The 13352-nt window shown below is 43.1% G+C and overlaps 1 long non-coding RNA gene across 1 annotated transcript in view; it reads right to left on the bottom strand.

Moving 5' to 3' along the window:
- Positions 1–872: 872 nt before the first annotated feature.
- LOC149123013 (uncharacterized) overlaps positions 873–13352 on the bottom strand; it is a 30301-nt gene continuing 17821 nt past the window's right edge. Inside the window, exons 2-3 of the long non-coding RNA XR_016217897.1 lie at positions 1747–1803; positions 873–1530 (exon numbers count right to left, since the gene is read on the bottom strand). This is a non-coding gene — a long non-coding RNA (uncharacterized LOC149123013). The remainder of the gene's footprint in view (positions 1531–1746; positions 1804–13352) is intronic.

Here is a 13352-nt window from a genome sequence, read left to right as displayed (position 1 = left end):
TTCAAGATATAATGAGATAGACACATACAACGTGAAGGTGATGTACCACACAAATCCACCCTAGCGGGCCCTCTGTCTCCATCACAGACTGGTGGGAAGGCACAGGGATTTCCACGTGTTCAAGTGGCCACCAGAGGGGAGGTACGTTTGAAGGATGAGCCCAACCTCAGGTCTTTGTAGCCACATGGAACAGACCGTATGTGGATAAAACAAGAAAACTGGTTAAACTCGTGGGCACGGCTCATTCCAATGCCCCTCCAGTGCTCCCTTCTTCTTACTGCACTTCCGAATCTTGGCTTTTAAAAAAGTTTTTTTTCTTCCAAACTAATACAAAAGCTTTAGGCACTGAATCTGCACACTCAGAGTGGCTACGTCTTACCCGTTTACAGGGTAGGGCAAGGAATGAATACAGAAAAGAGGCGCTTTCCCATGGTGCTGATCGTCACCAGGTTCTAAGGGGCGTGCTCAATGTCACAACTTTGCTATGGATGTGGCCAAAGTAGCCAAGGGGGAAATCGTGTCCCCACGGAAATTCCAGGTATCCTTCATGAGATCTCATCTGGTGACAATGACAAGAAAACTTTTTGTGTTCGGTCTCAGCTTAAGTGAAGTCCTTTTAGAAAGCCTGCCCAGAAAATTCCATCCAAAAGAGCACACGCTCACATCCAACTGTGCCTCGGTCCTCTCACCCACCCGGCTTCCCCTTTTTTCTTATCTGTTTTATTTTTCTTATCTATTTATCTCACCTTGCTTTATTTTTCCTTCTAGCACCACCCAACAGAATATGTGTTTTTTTAATCTACTTATTGTCTCCCCCACTGATATCTTTGGCATCTATTCTGAGCACTTAAAGTTGTATTCCAAGTGCTTAGGATAGTGCTTAGTACAAAAGATTGGCTCAGTCATTAGTTAGCTAATTACTACAGTCATTCCTTAGTTCCCACAGAGGATTGGTTCCAGGACCCTCATAGATACTAAATGCACAGATGCTCAAGCCCCTTATATAAAACGACAGAATCAGCAGATAACCTACACATATCATCCTGTATACTTTCAATCATCTCTAAATTATTTATAACACCTACTACAATAAAAATCCCATGTAAATAATTGTTAAACTGCATTGTTTAGGGGATAATGACAAGGAAAAAAGTTCATACAAGATCAATAGAGACAGACAATTTTTCTTTGCCTATTTTCAAGCTGTGGCTGATTGAATCAGCAGGTGCAGCACTCGCAGATACAGAAGGGACAACTGAACAGGTTTTGTGGAGGGAAAAAAATCTACAGGCTAATTAAAGATCAATCATATCTTTGAATAATACAAACAATGCAGATACAAAAGGGTCAGTGAAAACTAAAATACATTTTTCTTTCCTGGGTTTCAGGATTTCAGGCCAAATGAAGTCAAGATCAGTGGTCCTCACATTGGCTTTTAAATTTTCTATTCCATTCTCTTTTACTCCTAGGGCAGTGAAAATGACTCCAACCTTTACAGCTTCCCAGGTGGCTGCCCATCTTGACTTCCTCCTGCATGAAGAAGAAGGAGGAACAAAGAGCAACCAAGACAGGGAAAAGATAGCTTAGGGGACCATCAAGGTAAAGGACCTGGGATAAACCTGATCTAGCATGAGGGTTTTTGCCTCTAATCCCTGACCCCATTTTTAATTAAAAAATTATCTTCCAAGATAATCAAGAGAGGCAGAGTGATTTGGGGGAAAGTCTATATTTGACTAAGGATCCTACCTTTTTATCTAGAAGGCTTTGAAGTGATCCCATCTGTAGCTCACAAGCAGAAATAACCTGCATGAGAATACATGATTGTGTGTGAAGATTATTAAATGGGAAACCACTTGTGCTAAAATATAAATATACAGGGGCAGGCATTTGGCCTAGCAATTAAAACAGTACCTGGCATGCCCACATCCAATATCTGAGTGTCTGGGTTCAAGCCCCAACTCCACTCCCAATTCTAGTTTCCTCCTAATGTACAGTCTGTGAGGAAGCAGGTGATGGCTTAAGTGGTTGAGCCTAGGGCCATTGCTGCCAGCATCCCATGTGGGCACTGGTGGGGTCCTGGCTGCTCCACTTCTGATCTAGCTCTCTGCTATGGTGTGGGAAAGCAGTTTAAGATGGCCCAAGTCCTTGAGCTCCTGCACCCATGTAGGAGACCTAGAAGAAGCTCCTGGCTCTTGGCTTCAGATCGGAACAGCTTGAGCCATTGCAGCCAACTGGGAGGTGAACCAGCAGATGGAAGACTTCTCTCTCTTTCTCTCTTCCTCTCCTTCTCTCTCTGTATAACTCTTTCAAGTAAATAAATAAATCTTTTAAATCTTTTAAAAAAAATTAAGTGGTTGGGCCCTTGCCACCCGCAAGGAATACCCAAACTGAGTGTCCACCTTCAGTGGATACAGGCATTTGCAGAATAAACTAGTGGATAAAGTCTCCTCCCTCTCCCTGTCCATCTCCCTGTCCCTCTCCCTGTCCCTCCCACCTCTCCCTCTACTCCCCTCTCTCTCCTGAAATATTAATTAATTGGCCCTGGAGCCAACTGAGAGATTTGAAAACAAGCTTAGTGTATGATGCTAACATTATCCATCAGGCTAGGATACCCATGAGATGGGGAACATGAACCCCACAGGACAAATACTAGCCTATTTTTCAAATACTGATTATGTGTTAAGTGATTTTACAGGTTTATTACTTAGTTCTCAACAATGACACTACTATATGTTACTATCAATCTCATTTTATAGACAAGAAAACCAAGGTCTGAAGAGGTTAAATCCCTTGCCCAAGACCACATGACCCACAGGAAGGGAAACTGATGTCTGAAGCTAGACAGCGTCACCCCAGAACCCATGGGCTTGGTCCCTGCTCTAGAAGGGGATGGTTGTACCTGTGCTGGGTGGAGGCTCTCACTGCTGGCTTCTACCTACACAGGCAGGGACATGAACAGGAGATCGAGCCGCATCAAGAAGGCGACCATAGAGGGATGGAAGACATGGACAACCTTCACCACCCACTCAGAAGACCTGTGGACAGTGTCTTTACAGCCCACTGCTCCTCAGGCCACACCACACTGACAATCTCACACATGGCCTTCCCACTTCCTTCCCCTCCTTTTACTTCCCTGGCCTTAAGGTAGGAGAAGGAAGCAGAGCCGTGGGGTAGTGAGTAGAACTGGCAAGAAGCCTTTTAGAGAGCCCCAGGGCACCATCTCCCCCTACCTCTGAATCATCCCAGACCAGCCTCAGGAGGAAAAAGTCCACAGGAGTTAAATCATATTTCAAAATAATTTTCCAAACTAATACACACATAATGTTTGACTAAGAAACACACATGGCCTGAAACACTCATGGTTTGCTTCATGCTTTCTCCTTGACACATGGAGTTAGGGATAGAAAGGGAGGAAGGATCCTCCCACTAGTAATGTTACACTCAGACAAGGAGGAAAAAGGTTGGAACTCCCTGTGCTACTGCTTTATAAAGTGTCCTTTCAATTCATGTTCACTGAGTTACTCTCAAAGTGGACCCCAGTTAAGACCGAGTGCTAGACCTGGAGAGGTTTCACCCATCTACTGTGTGCAGCACTTTCTTCCAATCTTTCACTTTTCTAAATAAGAGAAAAATTAATTTGGAACCAAAATTATATGAAATTTTACCTCCATGGTCATGGCCACTATGGTATGACATCCATATCCTCCTTCAAAAATGAAGGATTTGGAGCTGCCGCCGTGGTACAGTGGACAAAAGCCCCAGCCTGTGGTGCCGGCATCCCATATGGGCGCCGGTTCGAGACTCGGCTTCTTCACTTCCAATCCAGCTCTCTGCTATGGCCTGGGAAATCAGTAGAAAATGGCCCAAGTCCTTGGGCCCCTACATCCACATGGGAGATCCAGAAGAAGCTCCTGGCTCCTGGCTTTGGATTAGCTCAGCTCCAGCCATTGCAGCCATCTGGGGAGTGAACCAGCAGATGGAAGACCTCTCTCTCTCTCTCTCTCTCTCTCTCTCTCTCTCCCTCCCTCCCTCCCTCTCTCTGTAACCCTTTCAAATAAATAAAAATAAATCTTAAAAAGATGAAGGATTTATTGCCTTTATTATCCCTGTTGGAGTTTTTCTGGCCAAAAAGCGCCACCTTACCTATGCAGTCCCTTTTCCAGTGCAGACTAGTAGCTGTAGGGTATGAAGTCCCAGATCTTACAGCAGCTCACAACAACTCTCAAGAGTTATCCCAGCTTCAAAACTTCCAGAAACGCGTCTGCTCTGCTAAGGCTTCATTGCAGCCCAGCTCTGTCTGTTTCCAATCCCGTTTCCTCTCTTCCTTCCCTCCTGATCTACAAGTGTTCACCCAACAGCATACTCTTGAAAACCTCTGACCTGGTCATTTCCATCTCGGAGTTAGCGTCCCAGGAAACTCAGCCCACTACTCAGATACCTGTTACATCAACAATTATAATCACCCCATGTTTTCCAGGTTAAAATGCGTCATAAGTAACCCATATTTACCTTGGCTAGAGGCAAATACAGGTGATATCAGTGATCTGTATCAATGTCAAACAGCTGGAATTTTAGTCCTGTCCTCTACCCATGGTTCTCTTAAGGAGCCGTTGGAACGTGCTGGGTGTGCCCATGAGTTACCCTCCTCCTGCCAGCTCCTGTGTTGCGTCTGGTATCTGCTGTGCACATCACCGCACTCAGTACGCTCCCAGAACATCACACCCCCAGGCAAGGATGCAGACATGGATACTCAGTATCTCCAGTCACTGTGCCCAAGAGAAACGACCCGCAATTAAGCAGCTTCCTTGTATTCTCTACAGAGTCATACTTTCCCAAAATTTCCCATTTATTATAGAAGCTATTCTAAATAGGAGAAAGATTGTTTTCCTAGTGGTTATTACTTAGTTCATTATAGATAATCCCATCCTCTAAACCACAAAATAAATTCACCAGAACTTGATGGAAAAATATATTAAGTGACACAAGCATAACAAAAAAAATTTCTTGAGTAGATTTTCAGTATAAAATATTGGGTAATTTTTAGATAGAATTTTCCATTTCTAGTATTCAGGTTATTTAGTTAGCTAAATAGTTGGCTTTTTTTTGTTATTTATTTCTAATTTTGTTTTACCATATTCAAAGACTACAGTCTATATAAAGTTAAACCTTGGGAATTTATTAAGCTTCCTTTTTTACTTATACCACACAGGTTTAAAATACAGGTTTAAGTACAGATTAAAAGTAATATATATTATATTTTTGTTCTGTAGCTTTTATTTATTGCTTTGTCACTTTCCGCAAGGGTTTTTTTTTTAATTCTAACCATAATTGTTGATTTACTTGTTTTCTATCTCAAGGTATTATTGTTCATAGCATATATGTTCATGATTATTGTGTTGCATCTTCAACACACAATGTCTGTTACTGTGGCAGGTTAAGCCAGCACCTGCAATGCTAGCTGTTTCACTTCTGATCTAGCTCCTTGCTAAAGCACCCGGGAAAGAAGCAGAAGATGGCCCAAGTGTTCAGGCCACTATACCCATTCAGGGACCTGGATAGAATTCCAGGCTCCTGGCTTTAGCCACAGCTATTGTGATCATTTGGGGAGTGAATGAGCAGATGGAAGATCTGTGTGTTGTGTGTGTGTGTGCGCGCGCCATGTGCACATGTGTGTGACTTCCTCTAACTCTCCCTTTCAAGCAAATAATCTTTAAAAAAAAAAAAAAGCCCCACTTATTAGATTGCCCAACTTAAATACTTAAATTTGCAGTGATATTGAAAGTGCTGGCCGGTGTCATGGCTCATTTGGTTAATCCTCCGCCTGTGGCACCGGCATCCCATATGGGCACTGGTTCTAGTCCCAGTTGCTCCTCTTCCAGTCCAGCTCTCTTCTGTGGCCCCGGGAGTGCAGTGGAGGATGGCCCAGGTCCTTGGGCCCTGCACCCGCATGGGAGACCAGGAGAAAGCACCTGTCTCCTGGCTTTGGATCAGCGCAGCACATCGGTCACAACACGCCGGCCGTGGCAGCCATTTGGGGGTGAACCAATGGAAAAAGGAAGACCTTTCTGTCTCTCTCTCTCTGTCTCTCTCTCACTGTCTAACTCTGTCTGTCAAGAAAGAAAGAAAGAAGAAAGAGTGCTACATTTCTTTAACTCACATGTGCCTGATGTATTTTTCCACTCCTTTACTTTCAATATTTCTGTATCCGTTTGTCCTTAAGATACTTAATTTATGTAAGCATCTTATATCTAGATCTCGAGTCTAAAAACAGTCTTTTGATTGGTCTCATTAACTCACTTATTATCATAGTTATTGTCACATTGACACTTTGCTATCTTATTTGTTATATACCATGTTTTTCTCTTGTTTATTTCTTTCCTCTTCCTTGGCTTCCATTAAGTAGTTTACCTTTTATTCTACCAGTTGAAATGTCACATTTCTATAGCTATTGTTGTGATAGTTGTCCTAATTCATTAACCCGTACTTATGATCATTTTTCCTAGCAATGTTTAACATTTGTAAATGTATCTTCCCCTGAAGAAAAATCTGTCTTCTCATCTTCGCTGTTCTCTCCCACACCACTTCCCAAACATCTAATGAGATTAATGCTCACACATGACTTACAAAGTTGGTCTCGTTACTGAACTACTCATACTTATTTCAAGTTTGTATTTTCTACAAAATATAACCTGAAACAGAAGAACTCTGGCATATCTGATCATCCACCTAATCATTCTTCTCCTGTCTAGAAATATGCCTATGATAAATGTGCATTTTCTATAGTCAAATCAAGCTTTCCATTTTCCTAAATCCAATTTTAGCCCAGCCACCTTCAACCCCTGAGGTTTCCCCAAGGGAGGCATACACAAAGGAAAGCAAAGTTAGTAATTCCTGAGCACTGTGTGGGTTCCCTTTTCTTACTCAGACCTGTCTAGCCCAAGCCCAGAATAGTTTCTTTGCTCTTCTCTGCCCTTAATCTTGCCACAGATGGTAAAAGGAAGTCCCAAGTAAGAAGCAGATGACAGCCCAGGGTACAGCTGTCAGGGGAAGTCAGGTGGCAACAGGAGTCTGCCTGACGGGAAGCAGACATGGTTAAGACCCAAGTATCCTGGGTCCTCAGAGTGGACCCCAGAAAGGGTCGCCCGCCACTCCAAGAACCTGGTGGAACTCACATCATCTTAATGATTTTCACTGCTAAGCTATGTATGTACAAAGAGGTTTATTTATCTCAGGGTTTTGGAGGCCGAGTGGCCAAGATTAGGGAGCCCCATGTGTTTAGCTTCTGGGGAAAGCCTCGTGGCAGATGGCATCATGGTGGGAGTACACATGTGAGAGATCACACTCTCAAGGGAACTAACTGGGGTCCCATGAGAATGACATTAATCCCTTCCAAAGGCAGTGCCTCCAATGACCTCCTAGGAGACTCGGTGGCTTCAAAGTTCTACCACCTCTCACATCACCACATTGAGGATCAAGCTTCCACACATGAACCTTTGGAGAACACAGGAAAGCCATATCCAAACCACAAAAGCATACCCCACACAGGCAGGTATATGACCTAAGCATATGGATCTGACTTCCTAGCTCAAAGGCACAGAGTTGTGAAGCCTGTGCTGTGGATACCAGCTGCTGATAGAAACACGTCAACAAACGAACACTGTACTTATGCTCAGAATACACACAGAGGATTGGAGAAGACAGGTGTAGACAAGGCTGTGAAATGCACATCAAAAAATTGAAAAAACCCTCAAAAGTCAGCAGTTCCCAAGAAAAGTCACCGGGACTAGTCATCATGGGGGAACAAGAACTAGTAGGGAGTTCAGAAAGGAAAACTATTTTTCTTCCTAACCAATTCCCTAGCATAAAAATCACAAAAATGACTTCCCTCCCCCCATTTTTTACTGATGTTCATTTCTTCAAGTGGAGACAAAGCCTATCTTTCTGCAATCAGAGAAAACAGGCTTAAGATAGGAGGGCTGCGTGATGGGCAGCCTAAGAAGAAATTAGATCGAAATCATGTGTGAATGACCAATATCAGATCATTACCAGTTTTGATAGGGGACAGAGGTCAGTAATTCATAAACCCTGGACTCTGGAGATCCCAAGAATCCTACTGAAAGAAAAGTGAAGCTCCAAAGACTAGGCAGGTATGGGTGGCAATGTTGCTCAGGCTTTGCTCTGCTGGTTTCTATTTACAGAAAAACAAATAGGACTTGAAGAGAGCCTGTCACCTCTCCTCAAGCCACTTGAGTAGGGGGCCCCTGTCATGGGGTCCTAGTCCCCATTTTCAGCTCCTGACATCGGGGCCTGTGAATTTATATTCTGAACCCCACGAGTCATAAACACCTCTACTCTAGCTGGACCTCTGCCCAGAATTCTCCACATTCCAGTTCCTTAGCAGACTAACTCGATCTTGTTAACAACTGGTTCGCAGAACGGCCCTTAAAATCCCTCCGCGGTGTCTCCAGACCCCTCAAGGACAAATGACCACCCCTTGTGTCTCTCCGCGCCTGCAATCATCTGATAATTCCTTCATCTTGGTACCTTCGTTCACAACTGCCCTCATTCGTCCCTTTCTCCGAACAATTAGATCGTCCATGGATACACAGTCCGTTAGAAGGTTCTTTTGCTGGGAGGGCTGAATCCGATGCATTTTATGTGCCTTCAGGGCTCTAGCCTGGTTTAATAATCCCCAAGCACCGCTTTGAGTGCGGCAAGGTATAAATATATGCTAATAGGAGGTCTCGCTCCTTGTCACAACACATTGCAAGCTGCATTCGTGCAAGATAGAATAAAAAGATTAGATGCAATCTTGAAGTCAATCAGAAAGCAAGAGGAAACCAAAAAAACAGAGCTCAGATTGTCAACAAGGAGAGGCAGAAAAATGACTTGAATCGAATTGCAGTTTATCTCGTTAAGCGTTAAAGGAAACCAATTTCTTTCTGAAATTGGAAGGCAATTTAAACATTTCTACAGTTTTACTAAAGTTTGAAAATTTCCAGGAAAAGAATAAGGTTTTCTTTATTTCTGCATATCTGACATTTTCACTGTACTTTCGGAGACTAGAAGGCCCTAGATAAGAGGGTATTTAAAGACAAGAAAGCACAGTTATCAAGAACTAAGGAAAAGAATCTATTAAAGAAATAGTCACTTGATTTCCTCAGCCCTTTCAGGTTCCATGCCAAGAGTTCTGAGGAAGCTAGGGCTGTATAGGAAAAAGTCAGGCTAAAAATTACAGTGTGGCCCTGGATAACTCACCAAGCTGAGTTAATTGACAAACCCAGAAGTCACCTTCAATTCCATGAAAGTCCATCAATTTTACCAGTGTCAGTTCCAAGGCAGAGTACATTGAAGTTGAAGAAACACAAGCCAAAGGTGCTGTTCCTCTCTGATAGTCCCCTGCCCCATTTCTGGAAGCGTGGACAGTGGTCTCTGTTTTGCAGTGTTGCTGTTAATGCTCCATCTCAAGCTGAAATGTAAAATTCTCCGCAACCACTGTATTTAGTAGAAGTCTGCTGCTAACCCCTGTCCCTAGAATTAAGAACACGATTTTCCCCAGCCCTTGGTCCACTTGGAAATATTTTCCAGGCAAGAGAAGCAGATTTTGTTTCTTCCTATGTTATCCTAGGCAATACATTCTCAGTATTATGATTCCACATCTATGAACCCAGAAATATCAGAGTTCAAAGGACTCATCCACTAGTAACACCATTACCTCAGCAAGAGAATCAGCCAGAAAATCTAAAAGGGGCTCCCACATTTGACTCAGTAAACATATGTATTGTTTAAATATTTTACAGTGAAAAAGTCAAGCTCTGCTTCTGAAATTTTAGAAAATGCACTCTAAGATACTTTGAGGTCAGTGAGTGAAGGCCTCTTTCAGATTCGTGGCTCTGCACTACTGCCAGCTCCAAGCTCTAGGGTGAGCTTACTGGATATCTCCTTGGTACAGCTGGACAAAGGCTTCCCTTTAACTTGCCAAAATTGTGGCTTTGGTCTTCATTCCTTGCTTTTCTTGCATTCTCATTCAGTCAACAAACATTTACTGAGGTCTTACTACTTCACAGACTGTCAAAGAAGTATGGCGTGAATGAAAATTTTCCTTAAAGAAGAAATACAATCATAAGTAGCATCTATGGGTGGCCACAGTTGTGTTCTCTATTATCCAAATCTCAGAAAGATTCATCAGAGAGAATATTCAGGAACAAGCAAGCAAAATTAAAATCAAATCGGAACGCCTTCCCTGGTTTCTCACTTTCACTGACAACTTCTCACTCTCAGGAACTTGTTATGTGCCAGGAGCAAACAATATGAAATCCAATCCTAATGAGCAATAATTATAGCTTCAAGAAGCTGCACAATCAGTGCTCAGTGATTTCATTATTAGATAGCACCATAAATTATGCTAATGCCGATAACAGTTCTGGATGAGAGAGGTCCAGATCCGGGAGATTGCACTGAAATTATTTACATTCTCTGTTTCTGAAACAATATACCCAGCAATTTGAAAATCAGATGATCCGATTTATTCTGGCAGGACACACATGTAACAAGTTGTGTCAACCATAAAATTAAACAGGCTTCTTTTTTTGTTTCTGGTTTTAAGTCTTCTCTTACCTTGAATATTACCAATCTCCTTTGCAAGGAGATTTCTAATTAATGTAAATCTTGTTGCAGAAATTACTCAGTGATGGTGGTTGATAGTGTCACATGACAAGGATGGCTTTAACAAACACATCTATGTCTTCATAAAAACCATACTTTAAAGGACAATGCATAGGGGACAGCGTTATGGCGTAATGAATTAGTGCAATCTGGCATCCCATATGGATGTCCATGCAATTCCCAGCTGCTTCTCTTCTGATCCAGCTCCCTGCTAATGCACCTGGAAAAGCAGTGAAAGATGGCCCAAGTGCTTGGGCCCATGCACCCACGTGGGAGACGTGGAAGAAACTCCTGGCTCCTGGCTTCAGCCTGGATCATCTCCAGCCATTGAAGCCATTATGCAGTGAACCAGCAGATGGAAGATCCTCCATCTCTCCCTCTCTCTCTCTGTCTTTCAAATAAATAAAATAAATTAAACAGCAAAAGACAATTCCTAAAAAGTTAAAATTCCTAACTAAAAAAGGGACACAGAGTTTATGCTGTTAGGGAATTACTGCCTCTTCTAGTCGAATCCTAGGTTTTTAAGCGTTGACTATGAAAGGAGATCTGGCCACCAGTCTCCCAATTCTACCTTCCTATGTATGTTTATGCCTTCCCCTGGAATGTTCTCACTTCAGTTAATAGTAATAACTGTTATCATTCATTTTATTACTAACTCTATGCCTGGCCCTGTGTGAAGGGCTCTATATACACTATCTCATTCAGTGCCTATGAAAACCCTATGTGTGGTTCTGTGATTCCCCATTCTACAAATGAAAAGTGTAGACCTCAGAAGAGACAAAACCAAAAGCAAAAAGTAACTTTCCTAAGAATACACAGCTAGTGCATGGAAAGGCCAGGATTCAAACCCTGAGGACTGCTACTGTCAGCAGTGAATGCCCAGAATTCAACAGAAATCCAACTCCCAGTACAAGGTCCTTCCTGAAGCCCCATCAAAGGTAACAAGGGGGAAGTACACTACATGACACCAGAATGACTTCCTTAAAGGTCCTGCTAAGGTTTTCTAAGGATGTACAGCAAATGGAGCAGCTGGAGTAGGTGTCGGGAAACTTCTCTGCCAAGGCCCAGCTGGATATCTATATCATCACTCACAAGCCACACAAAATTAGCAACTTGAAAATCAGCCTGCTGTAGATTTACTGATTTTCAAGTTCTACCTGTGGTTGCCTTGGCAGAGCCAGATAAAATGATTTCACAGGCCTTATACAGCCAAGAGGCTGGATGGTCCCCTTCCCTGCAGACGATACCAAGTGGTACAATCACTTTGGAAAACTATTTGGCAGTAACAACTAAAGCTAAACATACACATAAACCCTGTGATCCAACAGTGACACTCCTCGGTTTACACCCAGCAGAAACGACATACGTAGTAATATTCACAATAGCATTGCTCAAGAGTCCCCACGCTGGAAACAACCCAAATTTCCATTAAGAAGGACCATGGAGCATGTACACTAATTGTATATTTATTCAATGGAATATTATACAAGAATTAAAATAAGACATTACTGATACATACAAGAACATGTATGAATCTCACAGACATGTGTGTCAGGTGAAAGAAGTTAGAAACAAAGAATACCCTACATGGTTCCCCATCTATAAAGGCAAAAAAAAACCATAAAACTACTCTGTGGAGCTGAAGTAGGCATTGCGCTCACTGTTGGGGTGTTGTCTGGGAGGAGCAGGTATGAGGGCACCCTCTAGGGTGACAGAAACATTCTGTATTGTGATGTGGGTGGTAGCCACAGATGTGCACTCATAAATATTTGAGCTGCTTACCTAAAGTATTTGTGTACCTTTTAAAAATAAAGAAAAATTTTCATTCACTCTCCCTGTCCCCAAAATCCCTATCGTTATGGCCGTTAGCCCCCCCAAACTCTCCCTTTAAGCATCTTTCTTCAAACTTCAGCTCCCATCCTGGTCTTGCTTCTTACCTTCTAAATTTATTCTATTCTGTTCCACTGGTACCTTCATGTCCTTTCCCACGTGAGTCAGCTCCTTCTGGAACCTTCCATTTCTCCTCTGTATTCATCAGTATAATCAGCAGAACAAAAATCCCAGCAGTCAAACAAATCAAAAAAAATTTTTCTTTAGAAGAAAATCAGTACATTTACAGAGACAGGTTGTAATTATTTGTTGCACCTTCTGCAAGAGAGCAAACTCCCTGAGGGTAGGAAGTTTATATCCCCAGATGCTCAATCAATGCTAAGTTGTATTTGATGAGTACTCTTACTCGGCACTTAAAGTTATAAAACCTGGGCGTTGCTAAGCTCACATTGCCTTCCCTAGCAATGGATCAAGGTGAAAAAAAAAACAAAGATACCTGGAGTTGGGATCATGAAACTATATTTTAGAAGCATATGCCTTGGACAGCCGGCGCCGTGGCTCACTAGGCTAATCCTCCGCCTTGCGGCGCCGACACACCGGGTTCTAGTTCCAGTTGGGGCGCCGAATTCTGTCCCGGTTGCCCCTCTTCCAGGCCAGCTCTCTGCTGTGGCCAGGGAGTGCAGTGGAGGATGGCCCAGGTGCTTGGGCCCTGCACCCCATGGGAGACCAGGAAAAGCACCTGGCTCCTGGCTCCTGCCATCGAATCAGCGCGGTGCGCTGGCCGCAGCGCGCCGGCCACGGCGGCCATTGGAGGGTGAACCAACGGCAAAGGAAGACCTTTCTCTCTGTCTCTCTCT

This window comes from Oryctolagus cuniculus, chromosome 12, assembly GCF_051225735.1.
Source record: "Oryctolagus cuniculus isolate XC-2025 breed Fujian yellow rabbit chromosome 12, ASM5122573v1, whole genome shotgun sequence".
NCBI classification, from domain to species: domain Eukaryota; kingdom Metazoa; phylum Chordata; class Mammalia; order Lagomorpha; family Leporidae; genus Oryctolagus; species Oryctolagus cuniculus.
Note: the sequence above shows the minus strand (reverse complement) of the source record. Positions and strands in the feature narration are given on the sequence as shown.